At 50.1% G+C, this 15,220-nt stretch overlaps 1 protein-coding gene across 9 annotated transcripts in view; it reads right to left on the bottom strand.

Annotated features, from left to right (window-relative positions):
* Positions 1-15,220, bottom strand: part of LOC120948292 (ion transport peptide) — a 39,071-nt gene that overhangs the window by 9,265 nt on the left and 14,586 nt on the right. The window contains exon 1 of one of the 9 annotated variants that reach the window (XR_005750942.2): positions 8,737-9,140. The exons of the other annotated variants lie outside the window; for them this stretch is intronic. The gene's annotated coding sequence lies outside the window, so the exon portion shown is untranslated. Of the gene's footprint in view, positions 1-8,736; positions 9,141-15,220 lie in introns of those variants that run through there. 9 annotated transcript variants of the gene reach the window in all.

Genomic DNA, 15,220 nt, shown 5'->3' with positions numbered 1-15,220 from the left:
TCGGTTTGGGGGTGCGACGATCATCGCCCATTAATCATCGCTAGTAGTCGTGCGACAGCACCGTCATCTCATTCATAAACAACTCTACCGATATGCCCATGCTGCGACGGTAGACCTAACAGCCGTTAACTGCAGGGGGTTTCGATGAGACTGACATGAAGATGACGTTTTTCATTTGATCATTGAATAATGTGTTGGTTTTGTGAAGAATGTACTTTACCGTATCGTTGTCGCTATAGTGCTTTTTATGTTTTATTATGCATAACCCATTGAACATTTCCGTATTGATCAGATATTTGCATCGATGTTACTAGACTATACAGTCTTTTCTAGTGTCAAGCGCGGTGCTCGACCTACGCATATTTGAGGTTGCGCGATTTTTTTTTAAATTTCAGGCCATTTCTCTCTTTAAGCCAACGAGCTGAAATTTCAGCCTGTCAGTGGAACGATATTCATCATCCGGGTTGTATCCTCGCGACAGTTACGGTTACCCATATTGGATTGTTATCTTTGTTCTGTTTGAAATGAGCTTTATTACTTCTATTAAACTTAAAAAGCATCTCCAATCAATTTTTAACCTTTCTTGGCACAATATTTATTCTTCAGCAAAAAAAAAAAAAAAATCAATCGCTAACCTGATCGCGCCCGAGACAAATCGACGTTTTTTATCATATTTTTTAGGTCGAAATGGGGCCCTTCACGATTCTAGTCAGTTTTTTGTTTGGAGTTTGACAGTTGGAGCCTGACATTCATGTAAACACTCCATACAAACCAATTTCCAGTCTAGATTATTCTAGCCTCAAAGCTAGAATTAGATTCGAATACCTGTACAAAAAATGGCAAAAAGGAGGTGTTTACATTTATCCCAAGGTGCATTAAAGAGATCTGGTGATGGTCTGGATCTCTGGTGGAATCCAGAATCAAAGTGTCTGTAGTCCAGGTGGTCTCATCGCATGTTTGTTTTATAACCAAATTTGAATATCACTTTTTGACAGGATAGGTGAAATTTTTTGTTCAAACAAGCTTTCTGGAGACTTGACGAATACACAAAACACTCTTAAAACCTTCATTCAGAAACAGAAGCGATAAAAATCAGCCTTCTAAATTCATACACCGTGGGATAAGCCCACCTGTATGTTATACCCACTTAGATAGCTGCTCGAAAACTGCTATACAATGCAAACAGCTGACAGGCGGAAATTTCAGTCTACCAACTTAAAACGGAAAGCACCCCTTTGTCAGTTTTTACAGCTTTTTTTTCCAATTTGATTCATTACCGATTAATGCAAAATATTCCACTTTTTGTTAAATGTTTAAAATCGGGAAATACTAGAAAATGTGCTACTGGAAATACTAGAAACTCATGCATATCTTACAACACTAAATTAAGTGTCTAAAACCACTTTTCATCAAAGCTATATTCCCCGTTTGAACCGTACCCGAAAGCCCCTGCTTAAGCAAAATCACAACCCCAAAACAAAAACCTACGCAACCGACACGATCGCGTGTACGCCGCGTGTGCCGCAAGCAAAAAGCCGTTTGATGTTGGGCGACAATAAATAAACCGATCAGCCATTAATCACTCGACCCACGGCACCGTTTATTAATCTTGGTCGCTAATGTCGCACGCAAGCCGCGAGCACACGACGGGCCCGTTTCGCTAGAAGCACATGCGTTTGCGAGCATCACTGCGTGTTGCGTCTTACAGCGTGTGTGCCCGCGGTCTCGACACTTCCGGGGGCGTCCACCATAACCCGGGAGACCGCGCGCCCTTGACAGATAAACGGGAGTTTTGGTTTGTTGTTTTTTTTTCTCCGTTTTTTGGATAGGTTAGTGAACTACATGGCGGACGTGCAAATTTTGAGCTGCAACGCAAATTCGCTCCTACCGCTGGCCACAGAATAATAATCCCCATGATCGGTGACTTGAGTCACTCACGTGACTGAGTTATAGAGGTTATTTTGGTGTGTTTTTGTGTAGTTGCTGTTGTTGGTTGGAGGTGGCAACCAAATGGCAATAAGGAAGTGATTTTGGATCGTTCATCATCCAGCAAGTTTGAAGGTTACCCGGATGCAACCTAGCACTAGATACTCATCTCCAGTCTAAGTTGTTTTAAACTCTCATATATTCTACCAAACCGTCGAGCTTGTTTCACTTCAAAAATTGTAACGCTCGCCCAAGAAGCGACGCGCAGAAAACAGCCAACTCTAAAGATTCTCTAATCAGATTCTTTCCCCTGAGCAACATGTGGCAATTTTGTAAAATCGTTACGTATTCGGATACCTTCAGCTAGCAAACGGTGGGAATTGACGTCAATGACGAGTTGGGCGCGATACGGTCATGCCGGACGAGGCTGCGATGCCTTGAATATACGCCTAATGCCACGATCGCATGATCTCCCGTGTGGAATCGCGTGCCTGTCCAGCATTCATTAACACCAGTAAGTCAGCTCGAGGACTGCCCAACCGTGACTGCGCCAACTGTGTGTTGGGAAAATGGCGGCCAGCAGATCGATAGCAGATACCTAGCTTGAAGATGTTTAATTGCGCACCTTTGGCCGGAAAACTGAACGCACCGCGTCATATCGTAAAACGGTCAAAATCGCGAAAATCTCCTCATCATTTCCAGCAGACCAGGTACGGAGGTTGGCAATTATATTGCCCACCGGTCGGAAAGAAAGGGTTAGATCGGCTGAAGCTCCGGCTCCGGTGCAGGTCGAGCATTCCACGAACCGTGTCATGGCCCTTGATCCTTCGGACTGGTTTTTACTATAAATAAACAGCTACTTGCGGGCAAAATACGCAATGATTACCAATTGGCTGCTGGTGATCAGATACTTTCCACCACGAGTTGGGGGCACTCAGCCCAAGAACCGACGGCCGGGGCGGTAGCAGCAGCAGCAGCAGCGATTGCAACTGCTGCCGTACCTGGGCAGCTGTGGTGCAAGGTGTTGTCGGTGTGGAATCGGTGCAATTGCAACCTTCAATGGAAGTTCGCAGGCACCTTCTCCTTGCCCCCCTGAGCGCACGGTGTGTGTGTGTGTGTGTGTGAGTGTGTGGGGGACGACGACGAGCGCTTTCTCACAGAAAGGAAACGGCGAATACCGGTTCTCTAGCGAAACCGTACTAACAAAACACAAATCACGCGCAACAATCGCACACACCACACACCGCTACGGCACTGGAGCGCGGGAGCGTTTGCAGCAAAGAACGATTACGGCCAAGCGCAAAACTGCGCCACCTTGGCGGTGGTGCCATTGTGTGGCCACTGGCCACAGGATCGCTACACTTGACTGCTAGATCGTGCCCGGGCACGCACACACATACACACACATATGGTCCATTATTAGCCCGCTCAACTTTTGCCCTGGCACGGCGCACGGTGTGGACGACGCTGATTTCAAGGCCGATCGCGGAACCATGGTCAAATGGGCTGTCGTCGTATCGAGATCGAACATCTCACTTTCATGCAGAACGCAGATCGGATGAATTGGCAAAATCGACGCTAAGCTGCGTCAAATGCGCTGCACACCGTCCTACGAGTTATAGCGTCTATCTACAATTGCACTGCACAGTACTTTTTTGTTGAGAAAGTAGAGTAAGGAGGTCTTGTTCCACGGCCCACTGCCAATTGCTTTTTTGTTCCAAGCATTCCCACACCTAATTCCGCGCACGTACTCGCGAACTTCTCGACAACCCTACGCGAGAGGGTGATCATCTGGGAGGTATTACCATGATGACCATTCATCACTCTCCGGTCAGCCATCGTGTCTTCGTGTACTTTTCTTCCTGCCTACTGTTCCATTAGCAAGTCTATTTATATCTCAACCAGTTCAACCGTTTAAAGACAATCGCGACGCCTTAAACGTTATCTTTGCTTCCAACGATTGTTCACCCGGAGGGAGCGAGCAAACGAGTTGGTCTTAAACAAAGAACCAGGATGATGGATAGGAAGCACGAGATACAAATATCGCTACCGAGTTCTTGGAACTATTGATCATTAAAATATAGGAAATAAATAATCGATATTAAATGCAGCTATTACAATTTTACATCTCGCACATGTTCGTCTTACGTGCCGGGAAAGCGAATAATGTCTTCCTGGCCTCGCTGCGGGGATTGACATAGTTAAACGAAAGGAAGCAACGCGACATGTGAGGGCTTTTTTTGCTGCCTGCTATTCTTTCGCATGTAATTGGAAACCAATTATATCGCTATAAAAACGCACCGCCGCCGCACCGCAATGACAGGGAGGGGAGGGAGAAACAGCAGGAACACTTCGGTCGGTCCGATACGACCCGGCGAGAGGGCAAGCAAGCGACAGCGTGTGGTCGGGCATGTATGATGGGCAGGGTGGTTTTGGGTTATTTTTAGCCCCCAACCGCGACCTAAGCACTCCAGTGTAGTGGAAACGGAACGAGAAGTTAGACGGAGACGGGGTGAATAGTACAAGCGATCCACTGCATCTTCCGTTAGTCACACCACGGCCGATACACAGTGCAATTTAACACCTTCCCTTGTCGCAGTTTCTCACCGCTCCCTCTCTATTTCCTATTTAACGCGGCACTTTTGTCCCACTGCTTGAACGGTGACCAACCGGGACAAGTCCGCCGGCAACCAGGCGTCAGCAGTAGCGCTGTCGGCGATCGGTTCTGAATCGCGACAAATTGACTACTTCGGCTTTAACTATATTGATTGATTTGTTTCCCACCATCGAGCGCGCGCGCACTCCCCGATCGAGCCGAGACGTTTTTTAAGACGCGGCAGCAAGAACTTTGAACATCAGCGCCAATTGAGTTGATTAGAATGTGTTCATCGGGATAAGAGAATGCAACATGCCAATGTGTCGTCCCGTGCTGCCTAAGCACCAGCAAACCGGTCATCGGGTCCAGATTGTGATTTATGGCCACACATTCTTGAGAGCACATGGGCCACGGGCTCCAGGCAGGCTTTCCGCGACGTGCCCCGCTTGTAGAGGTCACAGCCCGCAAAGGGCATCTCGCCTGCGACTCGGGAGGCAAACTGTTTTGACCGATTTAAAGTTCCGCCGCGCTTCGATTAGTCCGACTATCATGCGCCGCAGAATGATGTCATCGGTGTGTAGACTCGTTTGTTTGTAGCGACGAGTCCCCGCACCAGCAGGTCACTCCGTTCCCCACGAACAAGGATTTCGAGTGGTTTAAACGGTTGTGACCCGAGCAAAGCGAGCGAGTGTCCTTTCAAGTTGACGCTCCGTCACGCTCCGTCCCGCTTCTTGGAGCACTCAATTGCAGATCAATGAAGATCTCCGACCGAGCACAGCTCTCCACGCTCTGTCATTGACATATTGGCGACAAATCGGGACGTCCGAGAGGTGTAGACACCCTGTCAATAGTCGGCGCGCATGTCAACACGGTACGCTGTACACGCTCCCCATCCCTCCACTGCTCCTCCATAAGCCTATCAATCATCGGCACACGTTGGACACTCTCATATCGCCAAGTGTCATCTCGTGCTGCTGCTGTGCATGCTACAGAAACCCAAAGTGTCCAACAGAGCAAATGCTAGACAACTCTGTAATCACGCCAAAGCCACGACGGTGATGCGCGCTACTATTAATAGCCCTCATTTGTTTACACGGCCATCATTGACGGGCGGAAAGCCATAAATAGATGAACTATAATGGCACTGCAAGACCGACCGCGAGGTGTGTCCGTCGGTCGGCGGGTGTACGCGCGTCTATTTCCGATCCCCCTTTGCAGACGGACAGGTGAGAACCGCTCCGTCCGCTTCTAGCGCTTTTCGCTCGATGGAGAGGAAGCGATCGTTGGTAATTATAGACGCGACGAATGGTGTGATCGACAACTACCTGAACACTGCAGTCACGATCCAATCCACTGGTTGGGGACGATCCATTGATAGGAGGGAACAAATTCTAACCATTCTTTACGGGGAGCAATCCATCATTATGGAGCGTCCACGGCAAGGACGACACACACGCTTACGTCAAACACGCTTTGCAAAAAACAGAACGTCACCACTTTGATCGATCGCGATTTTCTTGCGTAGTAAAAGCTGTGTGTGTGTCCGTATGTACGTGGATCATATTCCCCGGTAAGACCCGTGTGGTATCATCATCAAACCACATTGCTTACCACGTGATATTGGATGCCGTGGTTCAGTGGTGTTCCGCTCCGCTCTTGGGCAAAGTACGCGCCCCTTTTGTCGGGCTGCCCACAAGCTGGCCAGATCTGCCTGTGGGTGTGTGTGTGTGTAGACATAGTGGATTTGCAAAATATTTGTTTCTTTTCAATGCTACACTAACAAATTGATCTCACTGTGAGCTGAGTGAAGCGGGTACATCTAATCACGAGCTCGCGAAACCGATTTCATGATTCATTATCTGCCGCGGCAAACGGATCAACTTGGAGAGATGAGTGTTTGTTTGTTTGTTCGGCTGCATACTTAAGAATTTTGTTTATTCAACAACCTCTCGGCCGCTCTGGGCTGCTTACTGGTACACACACACACACGATTAAATACTTCGGCATTAAGTCGGTCTGTGATTTGAAATCATTCCGAGCGGAAGACGGGGCACGAAATCTGAGGATTGAATGGAATTTCTATCCCTGCTTCCGTACACTGTGTCGTATTTCGTGTGTCGTTTTGGGAAAGCTCTCTGACCGCTTCTGGGCACGGATGATCCAACTCAGAACTTGTAAGTTAGAAAAAATAATGCTTCGAATCAAATACTACGTAATAACTAAGACCCCACAATAGGAGAACGTGTCCTCCCTTCCCCGCCCTGTCATGTTTGGTGGGTGCCGAGTTTATAACGACCTGACCCATTAGGATGTAACGACTCGGCCGAGTTTGATTAACCGTTGCGCTTAATCGTTATGAGCTGTTTTGATCGTTACGATCGCTGGGCCGTTTAAAATCATAAGTAAAACAATTAGCATTTAAACGGAATACCAGTCCGCGGAAACAGTTTTGTCGGGGCCGTGCTGCCAAATGATTTGCATATTGGAAGGCACGTTCCGATGACAAGCTGTATCGCTGGAAACGCGCGATGCTTGGAATGTAAAGCTTCTAATTAGAATTAATGCGTCGCTGGCAGCGTTGCTTTCTAGAACAAGGTTTCTAAGTTACGAAGCTGTTTGGGTGTACTATTTGAGGCATTGTATTCAACTTGCTCTTGACGTATTTTATTAGGTTCAAAATGCATCAATTCCAACCGCTCGAAGTTGAATTGCTCCAACAAACGTGTTATCCAATCAAACGCTCAAAAAGCTACCGCTAGTAATATCTCACGACGTTCCTTAAAAACTGCCGCCACTTTGCGCTGCTTGCACTGCGAAATTAAACTGTCAGCAAAACCCCCGATCGGCGGGAATACATCTCAATACGGGGTGGAATAGTGAAACCGGTTGCGCATGGCGAATTGCCATAGCTTATATATCGCGCCACTGCCGCGCCACATATGTGAATCTCGATCGCGACAGACAGTATGGTACCAGAGCGGCACAGAGAGCCACGACCGTCCACGAACAATCCAGCATATACATATGTGTGTGTGTGTGTGTGTGTGTGTGTGTGTGTATGTGTATGTGTGTGCATACCACCTGGCTTGTACAAACTATGTCATGGGGCTTGGTGACTGCAATGATCCGCAACTCGATCCACCAAGTTGCAGAAATGTTCGAACTCGCGCTAGTCGAACATGCGGCGATTGTAAGGATCCGAACGAACCAGCGTGAGACAAGCATACAGCAAACATCAAACACACACACGGGGGGCACTGATTCGCTGTTTCGTTTCCACCAGCGGTTTCTTGTGTGTACATAAAACCAAATAAATATGTAAATATAAAAGCAAATCTGATTTGCATTTACCACACGTCCGTCGGCGGCGTTCCACCACTTTTGCCACGGAGATACAAATTTCCACGCCACTCTTCTACTTTTTTTCTTCTGCTTCTTCTTCTTCGGCTGATGTGTACAGTGTACAAAACCTGCAGCCCGTTTGGCTTTTGATCAAACCGAATCGCGGCTCGATCTGGGGTTCGACCCGTGCGCTGGCCGAGTACCGAGGCCCGCGGAAAGCTACGGAGAGACGCGACGATCGACCATTCCGGCACCGCAATGTCTCCCCGGTGCGGCCACAATAGAAGCCGAACGAATTTACATTTTATTTCAATGTGTGCCTTGTCAGCGACAAGTTGACAGTACCCGCCCGGGCCCCGGGGCTCGATCGGCACTGCATTCGGCGCGCTCTAACTCTGTGGTGGGCGATGAAAGTCTCGCGGAGGGGCACAGTTGTCACCTGATGATAAAACTACACGCTTTTGGCGAAAAAAAACGTCATCATCATCATCATCATCATCATCGTTGTCTGGTGGTGGTGCGTGTTTGCACGCTGCATACTAATCGGCCACTATTGCACACTATTATCGTCCGACGAATCGCAGGGGGTCGTGCCATGCATGACAGATCCTGCACGATATAATGCTTGCCAAAACACCTGTTGTCGAGAGACGAGCGAGAGTTCAATCTCGCTGTTCAATCTAGCGGTAGTTTCCCACTGCAAATGTGAGGCAGCTGGCGAGATGATCGGTCGAATCATTGGTGCAAAAGGACCTACATACATACAGGGCCTGCTCCCCCTCCGCCCATAGTTGATCTATGCTGTTTTGGGTAGACCTCGAACCTGCTATCACTTGCTCACTTGCTTTTGCTCTTACTAAATCGACACTTACTGTGAAGGGACAACTGCTCGAACGGCACTCGAAAGAGAATACACACAGACGCGATACACTCGCACACGCACCACTGCTTCTTTTAAGTCTGCTACAATGGAGTTGTCGTACACTACCACACACGCACAACGAACCTTTTCGAAATAAAAGGAAGACAATATTCCACCCAACGAAGGATCTTTTGGAACTTGGATCACACGTCCACACACACACTTTGCGGCAGAGTATACACAATGAGAAAGTAGCTCGAAAACTGAAAATGCTCGTTTCTTCCGTCCGTAGACCGTGAATTATTCACACCGTATTGTGGGGCTCGATTCGCGCGGGCACACTCTCATGCGGCAACGTTTTGCTCGATTCGCGTAGTTCGCGCTGTTGTGTTCGATGGTCGCCGTCTCAGACAAGACTAGCCGATCGGCCCGATTGATCGGTGATCTTAATCCAATCATGATGATTCGTCCCCCACGACGGGGCGGCCCGATCATGGCGTCCAACTGCGGCCTCCCCACCACAGCGGCGTCTCTGCCATTCACCGTCCGAACGAAGTGAGCTCTCGTGAGCGAGCGCGCACCTAACACTGTCTGCGTGCGTATACGCTGCATGGTTGGAGTGTGTAGGGAGGGGGAGAGGAGACGTTACGCCGTGATGAACGCGATCGGTCTCGTGGTAGTGATGCTGGTGTAGTGTTCCTACTAGTGGTGTGTCCTCTGGAGCGCACCCACGACTCCAATCTGACTCAGGCAATTGTTAGTCCGATTCCAACTCCTGCAAAATCGGAACCAATAGCTCCACCCGTAGTCTTATTTGCCCGGAGTCGGAGTTGTCCGAAATCGTCAGAAGTCCGGAGTCGTCCGGAGTCAACCGAATTCGCCTGGAGACATCCCGAGTCGCCTGGAGACATCCGAAGGCGGAATCTTGCGGAGTCGTCCGGAGTCGCAACCGTCCGGATGTTTTATGATCAGGAATGTTTTTATGATCAGGAATTTCATCTCCGATTCCGACTCCTGCTGACTTCGGTCGACTCAAACCGCTATTCTTACAAAGAAAGGCCTTTTTCAGCCATGCATGCGCAAAGTGAAAGAGAAAAAAACTCTACGAAATGAAATGCCTTTGGCCAACTCCAGCCGACTCCGGAGGACTGCAACTCCCGACGACTCCAGGCGACTCCGGACGACTCCGGTTAATGCTCGGCGGACATAGCTTCTGGAATCGGTTCCAGAATTTCAGATCGGAGTCGACTTCGAATTTTTCCCCATCACTAGTTCCTACCATGCGCGGAACCAATACGTTGGTTGAAACGACCTGCCACCCTCATCACCAACTGAGTCCTACCCTCCTTTTCGAAAGTAAACGGAGCGCCAGACATTTGGGCGCGCGTGGGACCTGTTCCGGCGGGGTTTTCCCCCCTTGCTAACCGTTTTCCGCCGGAGGAAAAATGCACTGGGCGTAATTTTCTCATGTTCCAACCCGCTCCGACTCCCATCATACCCACCGTATCAGAGACCATTACACAGACAACCCTACCGGAGGGCGGTGGAAAACAACTGCGTCACGGCAGTTGCCCTAGAATGCATCTGACATCAGCTGGAATGAAATATCGGCCGGTCCGATCAATATTTCCCCGCAGCTTCCAGTGGAAAGTGCCCCGGGCATTCGGGTAGTGAGGATAATGATTGAAAATAGCCTATCACCGGGACGCATGCATCATGCACCTCCAATAGAACGGAAAGTTCCCTGCGCACACACCCACGCACAGCTACGCGAGGGTAATTGATCGTCGTGGGAAAATAATAAGTATCCCAAGGAGCGCACCGCAAAGGGTCAAGTTTAGAAATCCCAACGATATCGATGATTCATTCAAATGTGGAGCAAAGCGGGTTTCCGGTCGGCGGCGGCAGCGGTACGTGTCGAGATTGGACAAACAATCTCAATCATTCCCGCATTACTAACGGCGCAACTATGCGGCAAATGGGTTTGTTTTTGCCCATGACCTGGAAGAATTCCTCGCTCTCCTAATTAATGCACGTTGAAAATCTTGAGCGGTGGTGGGCGCCAACAATTCGGCTGCGGACATACACTATCGCCAGCTCATTCATATGTCATGATTCCCCTCCCTCTCGTCCCACTCCCTGTGCCGTGCACCGAATGCACCATTTACGCTAAGTATATTGTTGTGGCTTGTTGCTTCTTCCGACCTATCATTCAACCGATAAACACATATGCCGCATGTACGGCTTTTAAATGTAACTAACTGGTGTTCGCTAAACACGCGCGTTCGGCGGAAATCTGCTTCAGCTCGATCGGGCCGCGATCATCACGTCGATCAATCTCCGTATTATAAATATACGCCATTTCTGCAGCGGATGCAATTACGCCACCGTTCCGCAGCGCAGCGCAAACTTCCAGCGCAATGGCGCAGCAGCAGCGCAGAAAAATCGCCGACCGATAACTGCTCCTCGGCCCAAAGCAGTAGCAGACCGAGCATCATCATGTCGTCCTGGGTTAGTTACGATCTTCTCCCCCAACCGTTCCGGTGCATCCCAGGATCCAGGCCCAGGATTGCAGAACTACCGCCAACACTGCGTGCAAATGGCGTCGCATCTCGCTGCTGCGTGCGTTAATCACGAGGCCACCACGGCGAGGAAGCGAACAAGCGACGGGAGAGAAAGAAATATCGCGAACGCTGGAGTGTGTGTGTGTGTGTCGCGCTGCATCGTCATTCCTGCTAATGTGCGTACATTCCCCCGGGACGCCGGATGAGTTGGGCCAGTTGCTGCCGGCTCTTGTGGAGGCTGCCGGCCGTTCGGTTCGGTCGGTCAGATAAATAAATCAATTATTTATAATTATACACTTTTATCATTGCCCTCCCTTTTGGTCTTCCACCGTCTTGCTCCCGTTTGCCGTTACCTCGGTGCAACCCAGGGGGATGGGACAGACCACCGGCTGATTCACTCGATTCGTTCTCCCCAAGGGGTTTGCTCTCGCGATCGCTGCTCGGCAGACCTTAACGGGAAGGTTGTGGTGCGGGCTGGTGATGGGTGATACGGGCAGAACTTTTCGCCCAGCTGCCATGCACATGCACAACGAGAGAGAGTGCAAGCCAAGCAGCAGTTGGTAACCGCGAACCGGGACCTTAGAGAGTACGCCGCCGCCGCGCGCGCGTACGGTCGGTGTCAACGACAGCGTGTGGTACAGCTGGCGTACGATGACACACCCCTTTCGCACGGCGGCGCACATTTCATAACGTGACGTCGATCGGCGTGGTGTCGTGACCGGGCGATTGGATGCAACCCCTAGGTGACGGTGATGGACGTCACCCAACCTCTTCCACACGCATACACGCACGCACGCACACACGCCCGCGTTGACGGATTGGTAGTTGCTCACCTTGCCGCGTGGTCGTCTTGCGTCTTGCGCACCGCTATAGCGCAGTTGTTGCTGCTGCACGCGGTCCTCTTCGCCGTCTTGCAGATTGCAAAGGAATGCGTCCCACAAAAGGGGTGCTGCACTCATTTTTTTTGCTTTTGCTTCGTCCCCATTCACCCCTGCCCACGACCGCTCGTCTCGCGGCTGCCGCCCTTTTCCCTTTTTAATTTTGCGCTGCACTACGCACGCTGGGCGGAATACTGAGCAGATCCCCGCGCTGTTGGCTCCCGGTTGGCTGGGAAAGTACGCGTACGGCTTTCGAACCAGGCATCGATCGAGGGGCGGATTGGTATCGCTCGTGAGGTGTACGGGTGATACTCTGGCATTGGTGTGGTGGGAGCACAATGGAGATATGCATTGCGCGGGGTGGGTCTGTCGTTGCTGCAATGCACTCACCCTGGGTGGAGGGTGGACCATTGTATTTAAATTCGTGTGCCAAAAGGAATGCGGACAATTTAAATGTCAAAGTGTTGATTAAAGCGCTGCACCGCGAATCCGCCACGCCAGCTCCCACTTTCTCTCTGGTTCGTGTGCGCGCTGCGCGTTCTCCTTCCAGCGCGATAGAACCGGAGAACGGGCTCGGGGGAAGGCAAACGGAGCCAGAGCAGTAGGGTGGCTGAGTGGTGCAAAAGAAAAACGCATGATAGAACGCAATCGACGCGCCCGTTCATTGGCTATCGTAGCGGCGCGGCGTATCGTAACGCAGCAACATTACATCAATTGCGCCTAAAATCTGCTGGCGCATGCGGAAAAGGGCGCGCAAAGCAAGGGCAGCTCGAGCAAGTGTCACGTAGCATATTTTCTCCAGCTCCCGAGACACTGCGCTGGGCAAAGTTTGAAATCATAATCAAACGAGCGAATCAAAAGAGAAGTCAAAAGCCGAGAACGATAGTTCAGAGAATGATTACTTGTGAGCAATCGATGTTATTGTATACATTCGCCATTGCTCTTAAACATTCAACAAAGTGATACAAACATAAGCGGTTGTGATAAAACTCGATGATCAAAGCAACTGAGAAGAGAAGTAAACAAAACCTTTTTTTTGTCCACACCACCCTATGCGTTGTGCGATGGAATTTCCATGCGAAAGCATTTGGTCCCATGCCTGCTCTTGTAGACCCTCCCCACACGTGCCCGTTCTGAAGTAGCCCAAGAATGGTCGCAGCACTTCTTGAACACTTCTTGCCGGGCGTAGAATCTTGACCTGCCATTGAACAACAGCCCCACCAGCCGGACGGCGGCATCCCCTGAATGTTTGGACGGTGTCGAGGAAACGTGTCGCCGACGGTGCGTGAGACACTTTCCGTGACCGATTGCGCAAAGCTCGCCATGCGCAGTCGGTTTCCGATTACGCGTTTGCAGCACGAGGAGCCACCGATGGAATTAGCGTAGCACTCACCCGCAAGACTTACCCTTCCAGCGGGCCCAACAGCACGTTCCGGAGGTGCTGGATAAGACGCCGCTCCCCCCCCCCCAGACCTTCCTTAGCCATATGTGCGTTTGCGTGCGCGTAGTCTCCGTACGACCTTTGTGCTCCCGCGCTTCTATTTCGGCGATTCAACACGCCTAACCTAGAAGCAAAACATAAAATCTCCCCCGCTCCTTGCTTCTCGCGACACGTGTTTGCATCGTGCCGCGGGGCAGTCTGACCTTGTCGCGCGGCCAACCTATTGTTGGCAAAAATTGGCGCCACTCTGCCCGAGGATCGGGAATTTCTGTGTCTCCATCTTCGGGCGGCGAACAGTGCCGGTTGGCTGGCTGGCTGGCTGGCTGGCGCCGAATGGAACGAAAAACTTCGTTTGACCGATATGCTTGTGCCGCCGACGCCGCCGCTGACGGTGTCCTCGATTCCGTGTCGGAAAATTGGATGACAAGTTTGCGAGAATTGCACGGCTTGACGGCGCATTCCTCAGCGCACGAGGGCACGCTGGGAAGCTGACGCCTTCGACGGCACCGTCTGGCTGGTGGAAACGGTTACGAAAGCGAAATGGGATGTAAGATCAAGCGACAGGGGGACGACGCACGATACTCGCATCCCTCTCCAGAGAAGGAATGAAGTCTGCTCCCCTTCAGGTCCGATCGACATAAAAAGCAAAAGTTCAGAAGCAGTAATGTCGGCTAAAGGATATATTTTTGGCACATTGGTTGGTTAGCTGTTGTTTTGCTAATTGTTATACGCCGTTTTTTCGTTGTTGTCTCCGACCCGACCGTCAGTCATTTGTCAGCAGAAGAAGCAGGTTTCTCGGTACTGTCACAACACTCTGCTGTATCTGCTGCGAAGTTCCATGGAAAAAGCAGGCAGAGCTATAATCAGATTCCAACTAAAAGCGGACCCAGGCGGACCTTGAGACCTTGTCGGATGGTTGGTTTTTATCTCCTAATATCCATCTGCACGCAACCCTGGATAGAGGCGAAGAGGTAGCGTTTGTAGTTGAGACATACACAAAAAGTGGACTCGACGATCTGCAAAACAGCGATCTTCAGCAAAAAAACTCACACACACGTGTCCCGCTTAAAAGACTTTTTTGTGACATCTTTTGTGAATTTTGACCACCTAATTGAAGTGTGATTGACGTTACGAGTCGAGAGTAGTAGGCCGAACGTAGATCTTTTGGAGATAGCGATTGTATGGCAAAAAGTAGTCAGCCTTAACAGACTAGGCACGAAAACTATTTTCGCTGGTAATTAGGACAGATTTTTTTTGTGTTAATGTTGTCAGTGAGGCTTAAGATGGCTTCAGAACAACCACACAACTTAGTGATGGGTAAAGTTGGCAAACATCAGCAGTCGACTCCGATCCGACTTCGATATTTTAGGAACCTACTCCGGAAGCTAGTTCCACCCAGCACTATCCAGAGTCGTTCGGAATCATCTGGAGCCGTCCAGAATCGGAGTTGTCCGAGGTCACCCGGAGTCGCAAGGAGTCGCAGTCGGCCTTCGAAATAAAGGCTTGTATACGAAATATACATGCAAAGTAAAAGACAAAAACACAACGAAATTAAATGACTGATCACAAGAACATTGCACCGGACGGGTCCAGTTGACACCTATCGACTCT

This window comes from Anopheles coluzzii, chromosome 2 (genome assembly GCF_943734685.1).
Source record: "Anopheles coluzzii chromosome 2, AcolN3, whole genome shotgun sequence".
Taxonomy (NCBI): Eukaryota; Metazoa; Arthropoda; class Insecta; order Diptera; family Culicidae; genus Anopheles; species Anopheles coluzzii.
The sequence above is the reverse complement of the archived record's forward strand: the minus strand, read 5'-3'. Positions and strand labels throughout refer to the sequence as shown.